Consider the following 12,637-nt stretch of genomic DNA (forward strand, 5'->3'; position numbering starts at 1 on the left):
CTATCACCCTCCACTCCTGCCATTTCAGACCCTTCTTTCCCCTCCCTCCCCTCTCGCTCTCTCATTCATTCAGTTTAATTTTGAACTCTGCGCTGGTAGACAGGCAGAGAGGGGAGCTCCATGGTTACCTGGCACCAGGCCATCTCATTACACTGCCAATTGATTCTGGCCTGCCGCCACGTCCGCTGCCTTCCTCTCCTACTCCCCCCCCCCTCCTCACAACGCCAACCCCCCCTACATCCACCATCTCTGCACCCCAGACTGTCTGCAGCAGAGGAGGTTTCAGAACACACAGGAAGGGGAGAGAAAACAGCTTCACTTACGCACATCAGACTCGTGCACTGCTGCTGCTTCACACGTAAAGAGGCACAAGCATCACATCCAATAATAATAAGCCGTATTAATAACATAATAAAAGCTCTGACATATCATACTTAAATATAGATTCTATTATGATGATTAATTAAAACATCAGTTGAATTTATCTCTACTTAAAAAGTCAAAGTCAAAGCATGTTTCTCATGGATAAAGAGATGAGCAGTAAAAACTCCTCATCATCGACAACACAAGTCATAATAATATTTACTTCTAGGAAAAAAAAATAAAACATGAAGGTCAGAAAATGTGCACAATATTGAGTGAGGGAACTACTTTTTCAAGCTTTGCACTATGTATTTGTTTTTTCTGCAGTAGACTGATACAAGGAAACATATTACCTTGAACTCACTTCATAAAAATTATATAAATTTAAGGAACCATAACACATGGTCCAACTGCAGCCAGAATCAAGGCAAGAGAGTTAATAACTGTGATTTTTTTTTACATTAAGAGACTCTGTTGTAATGAAAAATTGCTTTTAAATATGATGAGTTAATGTATTTTTTTCACTGGTTTCACTTTTCACTAGTTTGATTCAAATAATTTAAAATCAGAAATATCTTTTTCAACGTGTTTCTTAACCCTGGTTTATAGGTCTGTATTGAATCCATGCAGTAGCCATGCCATAGGTCTGCGTAGCCCTTTTTCGATGCAGAAGCCTTTCCTGGGACTTCCACCAAATCTGTGTCCAGTCTGCCTCTGCGCCCTCATCCGTCAACACCCACCGGTTGCATTTTCAGAATGGAGCATGGCGCAGTACCGCCGGACAGCTGGAGTCATGTGACCATGGTTGTCCCATGGTTATTACTGCATTAATGAATATCTGACTCCTCTCCTCATCTGTGCTGTCAATATCGGCTATCGGCCTCCAAAAACCTCTGACCGTTGACTCCAGGCCTAGCTTCGCTCATCTCTACGGTTTGTTGTCGTAGTTAAGTGAAAATGATCTGGCGATAACATGGAGGGTTAAATTCTGAGAATGAACGGGAAGTTTCATTTTGTTTTGATGCCTGACTTCCTGTCCCACTCGATCTTCTCTGTTGAGATGTATGCGTCGTGCTCTGGCACCGGCAAAGATAGTCTTGTGTATCTGATCTAGAGGGCTCCGACCTACTGGATCAGAGATGCAGCTGGAAGGGAACAGAGTGGATCCAGTGGAAGTTAACACATTGACTAGAATAACAACCTATCAACTCTGGTACCGTGTGGGGTCGGAGATGGGCCGGACACGGATCCTGTGGAATTTGGCCGTTAGCATGTAGCCTGACGTGCACCTTCTCCAAAATGTAACTATGCATTGCAATGATGTGGACTGCAACCTCTATGATTGGTAGGCTGGACAGCATTGCATTTCCTGCATTTACACCCTCTTCCTGATTCCTGTACACCGGTTGTACATTTCGTCTCCTCTCTATTCTTCCATGTAATAATTGCTGTATGATAAACGGCAACATGTATTATCTCTAAATGAACATAATACGCTCGGTGACAGGCAACCAGACTATCATAGAGGCCACACTGCCCACAAGCATTTCAGCGGAGCTACGAAGATACACCGACTCACAAGGCCACTGCTGCGTAGTGTCAGCTTGGAAATATAAACCAGCCTTTTCTTGGAAAAATTCAACTTCATGAGGCCCAAGAGGATAAACTTGTTGACCTACAACAAGCTAGGCTAAGGCATCAGTGATGTCACATATTGACTTCTGAAGGGAGGGTTTGAAGCATAGATCTCACTGTACTGACAAAATCACTACAAGAATCCAGCATGTTGGGGCGCTGGTGGCCTAGCAGTCTAAGCGCCCCACATACACTGGCTACAGTCCTCGTCGCAGGGGTCGCCGGATCGATTCCCAGCCGGTCAACCATTTCCTGCATGTCTTCCCCCGCTCTCTTCTCCCCACATTTCCTGTCTCTTTTCAGCTGTCCTATAAAATAAAGGCAAAAAGGCCAAAAAATATAGCTGAAAAAAAAAAAAAAAAAAAGAATCCAGCATGTTCAGGTGTTTAACCTGTGTACCTTCCACTCCTCATCAATTGAAGTGTTGGTGGTAAATATGACTGGGATCAATATTTATAAAAAGTCTTAAATCAGTTCCACACAGTGTTAAGCAAGGTAAACTTTTTGGTTAAAGAGTTTTCAAATCTGCCACAAAAGCTTATGTGCAAACATAAAGATGATTGTGAGTTGACAGTAAGCATACTCCCTCTGTTTTCATTGCTTCAACACTGATGTAACTTTTACATACTAACACCAACCCCTATCATCAAGACTTGAACGGCATCCCTTATTAGGCAACATCGAGCTGACACAACACAGTTGAAAAGTTTAGCCTCAGATTCAGACATCCATATTTTACTGGGAGACGCACATTTTACAGCGGTATTAAACCAAACAGAATCCTTATAGGGCGTTCCTGTTATCTCAAGTGTCTGCGTCAAATCATTCTGTGTAGCTTGCAGCCAAAGAAGTCAGGATCGATGTCTAATGACTCATCTTGCCCTGTGAGACTTTCAGTGGCAGAGAGCGTACGGGAGGTTACACTATACAGACACTTCATCTTACAGAGCATCTGTCTGGGTACAGTCGGAGCTGGCCTCCCCTTCTGCTGCTGCTGGCAGATGCCGAGGTCGTGGCCTCTGGGTCGTTGGGGATTTGAGGGGATCAGGAGTCAAAGGGATCATAAAGCCATATGACAGAGTATCTACTGTGCCTTATATCTAACCGCCTTTCATTCATGTTCTGATCACTGATGAAAAAGATGGATCGTAGTAGTTTTGTTTTTGTCATAACACTGTTCAAAAGACCTCCAGAGGTGATCTGTAGTCAACAGAGTGAATGACAATGATGTTTCATAGTGACTCTTTAATATGGGGCGAGACATGCAACTCAATTGCAGCAGAATGTATCTACATCACTAAGTTATGCATGACTTACTGAGACATATATCCAACGCATACTTCAAAAATTCACACCACAGCTGCTGAGATGCTGATATAGGATTATATAATCTCCAACTGTAGATCTGACTTCCTGTCTATTCCCTCCTGTTTAAGAACAAGCCCTAGTCCAAATAAACTCTTTACTCAATAATTTTTAAAAATCCATTCCATGTGTGTTGGCTGACTGAGATTAAAAATGGAGACAGAGCTATAACGCGTTTGAACCTCACTATCAGATTTCTCAATGCCATGAAACCTGACATAACTCAGATTTCTGGTGTTATATGATACAAATGTTCATATTTCAGAAAACATTTACTTTATAACGCTGCCCTGAAAATATCCAGCTTCATTCATACATGCATTGCTAACAGTAAAGTAGCCTGATCCTAATCAAACAGATACTTGGAGTGCACCCCAAAAACATCTGCAAATCAGACCCAATCAGAGGGTGCTCTTGTCTTCATTTCAGCAGGTTCACTCTCTTAATTTGAGGTACAGCCCTGAAACTGATTGTAACACTTTCCGTGTAGCAGAGGAGCTAATCAGATATTGTATTTACCAAAAGCAAAATTAAGAGCTTGCTGGCAACACTTACTGCTTCCCAATCTCTCCTCGTACAGCGGGACGGTGTAGCGACAAAACAACGTTGGCGTCTGTTTCTTTTTAACATTTATATCACAACACTTTTATACATCATGTAGTTGATGCTATGCTATCACTTTCTTCCCAACTGAACAACAATCATCTGTCTAATTCAATTATACCACTGATTATATTCTATCAAAGCCTTAGTGCTATTTTACCTTCACCAGTTAATGTAGCCTTTAGATGTTTAACACAGCTGTATTGATGGAGCTGTTGAATATTGACGAAGCTGCTGCACAGAGTTCTTTAACATGAGACCAAGTCTTTACTTTCAATCAGCGACAACAGTCCAATGTAACAGCTCACTGAAATATTACTTGTGTGGAAAGGATAGATCTACATCTTTTGCTGCCAAATATTCACACTAATCCCTCCAAAGCCATATGAAACATACTTAATGAAATGACACATTTAAATCCTTAAAAGGTACAGTCATACAGATTCTAGATTGAAATGTTCCTTTGCTCACCTCTCTGGTTGTTGAAATTCCAGACTGCACAAGAAACCACTCTCTTCTTCTACGTATTCCAAGTGTGTTTTCAGTCACTACTAAATGCAAGAACTCAAATACTAGCCTGTACTAGTTTATCTATTCTGTGCTACTGAAGAAATTTGGCGATGCAAGATAGCAGCCTCCAAGGAAGGGGACCCACTCTAAAAGACATATTGCATTCAGGTTATTATACAGCAGTTTAAAAATACTAATGAATCCTATATTCTAATTCTACCAAGCCTGTTCAGCTACATGCTGCTGAATACTACACACTGTACCTTTAAGTTGTGGCAAAGGTATGTCCAGAATCAACTAAAGGCAACCAAATAAATAATGTTGAAGTCACAGTGATCTCTCTAAAGTCAGTTATATCTGTGTTAACTGTTCAAGTGGCCTTCAAACATAAAAGTGATGATGCATATCTGATATACTCGTATCATTTATATCACTCCAGACATCATCTCGAACATCTGTCTGCTGTCGAATTTTTTGGGGCTTCTGCACACTAATGCTCTGTGACTCAGCACATTCAGGACGAGGCCATCAATTACTAGCAGGTGCCATCTATCCATCTATCTATCATTTCATCCACCCATTCATTAATTTCTGAATAGACAGGTGCTCTATGTGAGGGAGACTAACAGGGGATGAGGGATGAAGAGAGAAGTTAGTTTGAAAATATTGAATGCAAAAGAACTGCACAGTTTTTCAAAAAAGGAATCGAACAGCTGATTCATTATTTCTTTGAATTGTCATTTTTTTTCTTTGCAAAATCTAATTTAATGAAACCATTGATCAGCTGCATGTAGCTGCAGAAACAGACATGACTAGAGAGCAACAGGGACTTTTATTATATATTCTTTAAAGCTGCATTCTTTTGGAAGATGCAAAATATCTAGTTCTCTCGTTCTCTACATGCAAAATACAAAACTTCACTTAACAAAACATCCAAAAATGGACAGTGTCTGTATGAATCTGAGCCTTGCTAATGCACTAAATTGACAATAGCTTATCTCCTTATGAGATTGCAGCTTAAATTGAACTATAAGGAATGTTATAACCTGTATGGCTGATAGTCCCTGTCATTTGGTGAGGAAGCATTTAATAAAAGTAGAGTTTGAATACATGTATATTCATAAATATATATTTAATCTAAGTTGACTCTGCACTTACTCATTATGTAGTCCATAACACTAACATTTATGTTGACGGGGACAGTGGAAAGAACACCTTGACATTCATTTATGAAGAAAAGTCAGTGCAGACATTTTCTAGTACAACTCTGTCTCTTCACAAACGAAGGGATAGAGATGGGCCTCCCCACTTTGGGGCCCCTTTCCTGTACATGCGCACGGGTTGTTTAAGGACACAGTGAACCAGGCTACCCGATCCATGGAAGGGGCCAGGCAAGGGGAGCAGTGACGGGACGGCCAAGTGGAAGAAACTCTCATGGAATCCTACAAGCTTGAGCTGCTGGCTCAAAGCTAGAGGGAGTAGAGAGCGCTGGAAGAGAGCGACACGATTGGCTGGGAGGAAGGAAGAGAGGGAGGACCCGTTCAGGAGGAGAGTCGTGGAAGATTTATGGACTCCGCTGACAGCACGGAGGAGAAAAAAAAGGATAAAGGTTGCGGTGAGAAACAGGTTGTGCAAGTGTCTTCCAATGTTTCTATTTCTTCAAGGACAGAGTATGAAACATATGAGTGACAGTTATGACACATTACTCTGGAGTTTGAAAGATGACATTCAAAACCAAATAAGTTATCAAAGGTAGTTTCCAAACCAAGCTGTCTGAAAGCAGAGCATGTGAGCAGTTTGTCCACTTTTAAATGACAAACCGATCACACCTGCATCCTTATGGGAAAGAGAGCTGCCACATGTTTTCCCTCTCCCGCCCCTTCTCTGTTTTCTCCCCCTTGTTACCTAGTCTCCCCCAATCCTGTGTCCCTCTTCTTCTGTCGCTCCCCTTTCTATGTGAGTGTGTCTGGGTCCTGCTGGAGAGGCTTTGTCTGTGAACACTGGAGCCCGGACCGGCCCACGGGGGCCAGATCCATGAATACCCACACTGTGAGAGCCGCTCTTTCTCTTCACACCACTTTCTCTACTGGAATGCCTGAGCAGTGAGGTAAGAAACACACGCACGCGCAGCCGTGTGCGCACGCACACACATGTATACAGTACCGGGTGAACACACACGCATTTTCTCACTTTCTCTGCCATACACACACGCACACACATCCACACATACACCGCACTTTACACACAAACTGAGTGAGTCATGCGGTGATGAAAAGCCAGTGTTTTGTGTGTGAACCCTCTCACCCTGGACTCACATCCTGAGATCCTTTCTCCTCCATCAGTCCCTGCCAAGCTCTCCCTCTAATTAAAGACCATTGGGTCCAATAGCATTGGCCCAGACCATGCCCCATCCCCAGCTCATGGAGGTCCTGAGCAGAGTAGAGTCTATGTGGAATGTGAATGACTGCTGTGATTAACAACTTCTCAGGGTTTCTAATTCCACAGTTAATGGTGTGCTTGGCCACAAGACTCTTTACAGAGAGAGTGCTTTAATGTATAGACTGCAGCTGACAAGACAAAGTCTGCAAAGGCATCTCCAAGAGACTTTCAAAGGACTTTCATGTTGTTTGACCTGATTCTAAAATCAACAGTATTACTGCAGAGACTGAGCAAATCTTATCACAGGAGCAGAAACAGAGGCACACAGTTTAACTTGATAACAGCAGCCTTATTTAACATGGATGGGGCATTGCCTGACGACAAGTATAACAGCACTACGTCTGCACCTGTAGCTAACAGGGGTGTGACGAGGTCTCATCAGAAGATGTCACGATACTGACGTATGAGTGTGACGTAGGCCAAGTTCGTCATGAGGAACACCTCTGTCTGAGAACGGCACTTGAGGTGAATCTTTTAATAGCAATTAAGGTATGATACCGATGTGGTGGCAGCATTGTATCTAAATCAGTCCAGGGCAGCAGAAAAGGTGCTGCCATGACTGCCAAAGAAGAAGAAAAGTCAAATGTTTTCTGCAGAGAGGGTTTTGTCTATGCTACGTCATAGGCGACAACAAACTACAGTACACACTCTGTCTGTCTGTCTGTCTGTCTGTCTGTCTGTCTGTCTGTCTGTCTGTCTGTCTGTCTGTCTGTCTGTCTGTCTGTCTGTCTGTCTGTCTGTCTGTCTGTCTGACTGACTGACTGACTGACTGACTGACTGACTGACATATTCTCCCTCTCTCCGGTACCGTTGGAGAGTAATACGAGTTTAGGTATTAATTCAACCAATATAAAGTGTTTGTGCATCTTGGTTACAGCATGTTCGCTTTTAATTGAAAAGCTCCAGCATGAAGAATAATAATAGAAAAATGCATATTTATCATAAAAGGCTCAAAACAAAGCAAAAACTTCATTGCCACATATAGTCACTGAGGCAGAGAGAGACACAGAGGTCAGAGTTCATCATGACAGGCTACAGTCAGGTCCTGTAAACATCTTGACAAATCAATAACAAAATAATGAAGTTTTAATTCAAATAGTGTTACCTTTACACCTCATTCTGTTTCAACTCATCTCATGACATTGCTGTATTATCACACCCCTAGTATGTAATGAGGACACAAAGGTAGGACCTACACAGATGAGACCTAATGCATATATATAATAAATAGTGTCAGGTGTCACCGTTGTTGGTACTTACAGCAGAATAAAAAGGAGCAGGTCCTTCAGAGACTGCTTCAAATACTGCTCCGATTTCTTCAGTTAACTGTGATAATTGCGGTAGGACCTCCATCTGTGTGTAAAATATGCACCAATTGTCACACTGGGATTGTTCAGTTCTCGTATTATTACTGGGGGCATAGTTGTGCCACAACTTAATTTGCATAAACATCTCAGTGAATCATCAAGTGAGCTTGTGCAATTGAGCCGCAAACAATTAAGGGCAATTTGGGAAACTACAGAGCACAATGATACTGAAACATATCAGAGCTAATAAAGGCTATCAAACAAACTTTATTTAACATAGTGATTATCCATTGTAGGTCTTTTGGGGGAGTCAAAACCTGGTATTACCCGATTGCATCAAATAACAGCACTGAAGTAAAGTGATATAAAAAAAGGCATAATATAATGATTGCAGCCTGAGCAGAAGGGTGCCCAGATAGCTCTCACCTGGTGGAGCGTGAAGCATTAGAGCTGAGTCTTTATCACAGCCTCTGCTGCATATCACCCCCTCTCGTTCTCTCACTCCTACTGTCACCCTTCTTCTTTTGATATCAAATACAGGCATATCACCTAAAAGAATATATCTGAAAAATAAAAACTCTGCTGAGTAGTGAAGAGTTAGTAAATCTGTAATGCTTTAAATTATGCTGCTTCATGAAAATGCAGAAAAGCACAACACATGACTACACATTTATATGATATATTTATACATACACTGTTAAATATTCAGTATCTTAACATTCACAATACAGGTGCACGGTTTGCAGCTTCTAATAAAGGTCACTCCTGACAGAAATATATATATTCATGCTACTATAAATATATTTAAAGCTACTGTAAGGAACTTTCATTTCAGGTCAATCTCTGTGACTTCTGTGGACAAAGAGTGTTTCTTCTGCCCAAATATTATCCTGATTTCTTTTGACAGTCAAATGTATCTCTCACAGTGAATCTTTGTTGTGTAAAAGTGATAGTGGTGTAAGAATCCATCAATCTGGATCGATCCATTGATTGGTTGAACGACCATATCAAACGGATCGGAAGTCTTAACATTGATCTTCATTGTCGTCTTTAAGATGTGCTGGTGTATTGAAACTGCAGTTTCTGCCCAGCTGCACCTGGACTTTCCAACTATGCTAGCATCAAGCAAAGAGAATGAGGAAGATATTCACTCCGCTCTCAGGAATAAATTAGCTGGGTAGAAATGTATAAGATAAGATAAGGTAAGATAGATAAGATATTATTCATTGTTCCCCCATTTGGGGAATTTTTTTTGTATTTGATTCCAGTGAAAAGACCATAAGCCAAAAGAAATATCATATGCAAACAATGCAGTTCCGAGATGAAATAGGAAAAGCCACAAACCTGGCGAAGGTATTGACCCTTGTGCTAACATTAGCATATATTTTGCTGTCTGTTTACCATCTTCTTTGACCAGTTTTCCTCCACAAAAGCTGAGTCACAACTCTAAATGGAAGACAAGTTTAACATCTGACATTCTATTTTTCATCTGTAAAGACATGATGACTTACAGTGGTGTTGTTAATGACCATTTTTTCAGTGTTAAAATACTTAGAAACCTAAATACTAAATCTCATTATGACAGCCTGAGTGAAATGTGCACACAGAGCCATACGGTCAAGTCAAAGGTGACATAAAATTGTTAACAAATTCAGAATGAGTCTCTTTCACTGCAGATGGACGGACATTGTGTGCAATAGAAGCATATAACTGATTTTGTTCTATAATACAAAGGTAATTAGAGGCCCTTAATATTAAACAACAAAAATCATATTTATTTATATATATATTTGGACCTTTTCACCTTTATTGACAGGACAGCTGAAGAGAGACAGGAAATATGGGGAGTAGAAAGTGGGGGAAGACATGCAGTAAATGGTCGACTGGCCGGGAGTTGAAACAGCAACCTCTGCAACAAGGACTATAGCCTCTATATGTGGGGCACTTAGACCGCGAGGCCACCAGCGCCCACACAAATAATATTTAATCATGTTAGATGTGGCACTTTACATTTAAACAGTTCCTTTTTTTTGTTAAAAAGATGTTCAATGGAAAATGAAAAGAAACAAAATCAAATGTCAGATTGAAGTCAACATCAAACATCAAAATGTATATCCTTTCTTTAGGTAAAATGTACCTGATCATATTAAATGGATAATATCCTCTGAAATCAATTTATAGGACTCCGAATCTGATCAAATAGACATGTAATCCTGGCAGACTTTGTGATATCTGCAAATATTGCATCATCCTCCAAAGAATCAAGATACTGTAACACTGTTTTGTGATGAAACTGGTGATTTGCGACCCTTACTCGGGGAATCCACAGGATGCGTGTGCGCCGCGTTACGGCTGCGACACGGCTCTGCTCCGTCCCGGGGCTTTCGCCCTGGTCCATAGGATGCGTGTTTGGAGCGGCGCGCACTCCGGAGCAGGAAACTCAAGATCCCTCGAGAACTCCAAAACGCGCGAGAACAACACAGTATAAACTTTTCCTCGTCCATGGTGTCGGATATCTTTTGAGACTGACGTCTGGCCCGATGCCACAGGTTATGACGTAATGTTGAAGAAGTGGTGAAATTTACGATCTTGTGTTTGCACATGGTGTTTATTTTGAAAGTGAGCGGATGTTGCATACGATCCTCGTGCCTGACTTCCGGGATAGTTCGATCATTTCTGTGTCGATTGACGCGTGCTGGGCGCGGGGAGCGGCGAAAATAGACTCCCCGCGTATCTCTGGCAGAGCGGCGCGGCGGAACGCTCCAGAGACGGAGCTGAGACGCGCCGCAGCGCGCCCTGTGGACCCTAGAGCATTGACTTGAATGGGAACCTATTTGCTGCGACGTGCGCGGCGCAGCCGTAACGCGACGCATCCTGTGGATCTTGGGCTTAAGGTTATGTAAACAAAGAGTGTTAATTTAGTCACTTCAGCTGATAAAAACCAAGAGGCATTAAAAATAACCATACAGAAATGATCAGAGTTATTGCTGGTGTTCTCATGGGTCATATAAAGGCATCAGTATTCATTTCAGTCTGCTTCATAGTCAAATACCAAACTAGACCTGTCATTGGGAGATTCTCAACATCAGAAGAGGAAGTTGAGATCAGGGGTAAAAAAAAACCTTGACTAGTTTCAGGGAATTTTAACTGACAGGCCTCTGAGCCTCTCCCAGCCAGTGGTTGGAGTTAACTGCTGCTTGTCACAGCAGACTGCCTCCCCTTTGTCCAACCCCAATAAAGGCCTGAAACCCTCCCTTGAGACACCAGGCGGTGATGTCACGGACCCAGCTTCCTCTCAGCGTCTGCAGTCTGTGGTCGCGCCTCAAACCTCTTACAAGTTACTCCTTTTCATTTTGGGCATCACACACTGTGGAAGCTGCGTCAATGAGACATTTTAATAAACAAATAGTGGAGCACTCTGGTTTGGAAAATGCCAAACATTACACACACATTACCAGACTGTTACACACGTCTGCTTGCAGAGGAGGGAAAGGACAGGCAATGATCTGAAACGATGAGATGGCAGCAATTAGTCTGAAAAAAAATGAGACTCAAACAAATGGCAGCTAAATTTTGCAGCTTTCCTTTCTCAGGGAATAAATGTTCATTCAGTAAAAGGTAAACTAACTGAAAGACAACACCTGAGATACCTGTATCAAATAAATCATCATGATCCCTAACCACCCTGTCTAAATAACCCTAACTAAAGAGATGTAGTATTTGAAGCAGACAACAGCATCAGCACCCTGCAGACTGATGGAAAGAACAAGATAGGAAATTCTACTGTCTATATATTGTTGTGACATTCGGTTATGTTATGTTCTATATGATCTGCATTTTCAGGGTGATTCAATATGCATAACTTGTGGCAGCTGTTCCTGCATGTGTGTGTGTTAGCTTGTATAATATGCACAGAGACACATTAACAGACAGGTAATTGGTCATCTTGATAGCAGGTTGTGCAGGTGCTCCCAGATGACAGTCGACTCTAAATCATCTCTCTTTTTTCAATCAGCCACACTGCATGATTAGAGAGAGGAACTGTCGTCCATGCTAATGATTTTCTCCTTCTGCAGTCTGTGAGGGTAAGCAGTCAGTGTTGTTAATCTTCTGTTTATTTTATAAGGTTGGGACAGATATGTGATATGTTTTGTTTTATTTTATTGTATTTTTATAAATATTTTGTGAGGGTTATTTATGATCTCCGTAGTTCAACATGTTTTGTGGTTGTCGTGAGTTTTGAGTACCCTGAAGCCAATCCTAGCCCCACCTTTTCTTCTTTTTTTTAATCTGACTTGAAGTAAACACCAAAGCCATTATACTCAGTGATCTCCCTGTGGCTATTACATTTGGCGAAGATGGATCAGTTTCATGTTGTGTATTTCATATTGACACTGCCTCTGTGGGACCCCTTT

The 12,637-nt window shown here is 41.6% G+C and overlaps 1 protein-coding gene across 1 annotated transcript in view; it reads right to left on the minus strand.

Annotated features, from left to right (window-relative positions):
* snx19a (sorting nexin 19a) overlaps nt 1-12,637 on the minus strand; it is a 137,875-nt gene that overhangs the window by 86,211 nt on the left and 39,027 nt on the right. Inside the window, exons 5-6 of the mRNA XM_034683787.1 lie at nt 8,649-8,785; nt 8,176-8,268 (exon numbers count right to left, since the gene is read on the minus strand). The gene's annotated coding sequence lies outside the window, so the exon portion shown is untranslated. The remainder of the gene's footprint in view (nt 1-8,175; nt 8,269-8,648; nt 8,786-12,637) is intronic.

Source organism: Notolabrus celidotus, chromosome 5, assembly GCF_009762535.1.
Source record: "Notolabrus celidotus isolate fNotCel1 chromosome 5, fNotCel1.pri, whole genome shotgun sequence".
NCBI classification, from domain to species: domain Eukaryota; kingdom Metazoa; phylum Chordata; class Actinopteri; order Labriformes; family Labridae; genus Notolabrus; species Notolabrus celidotus.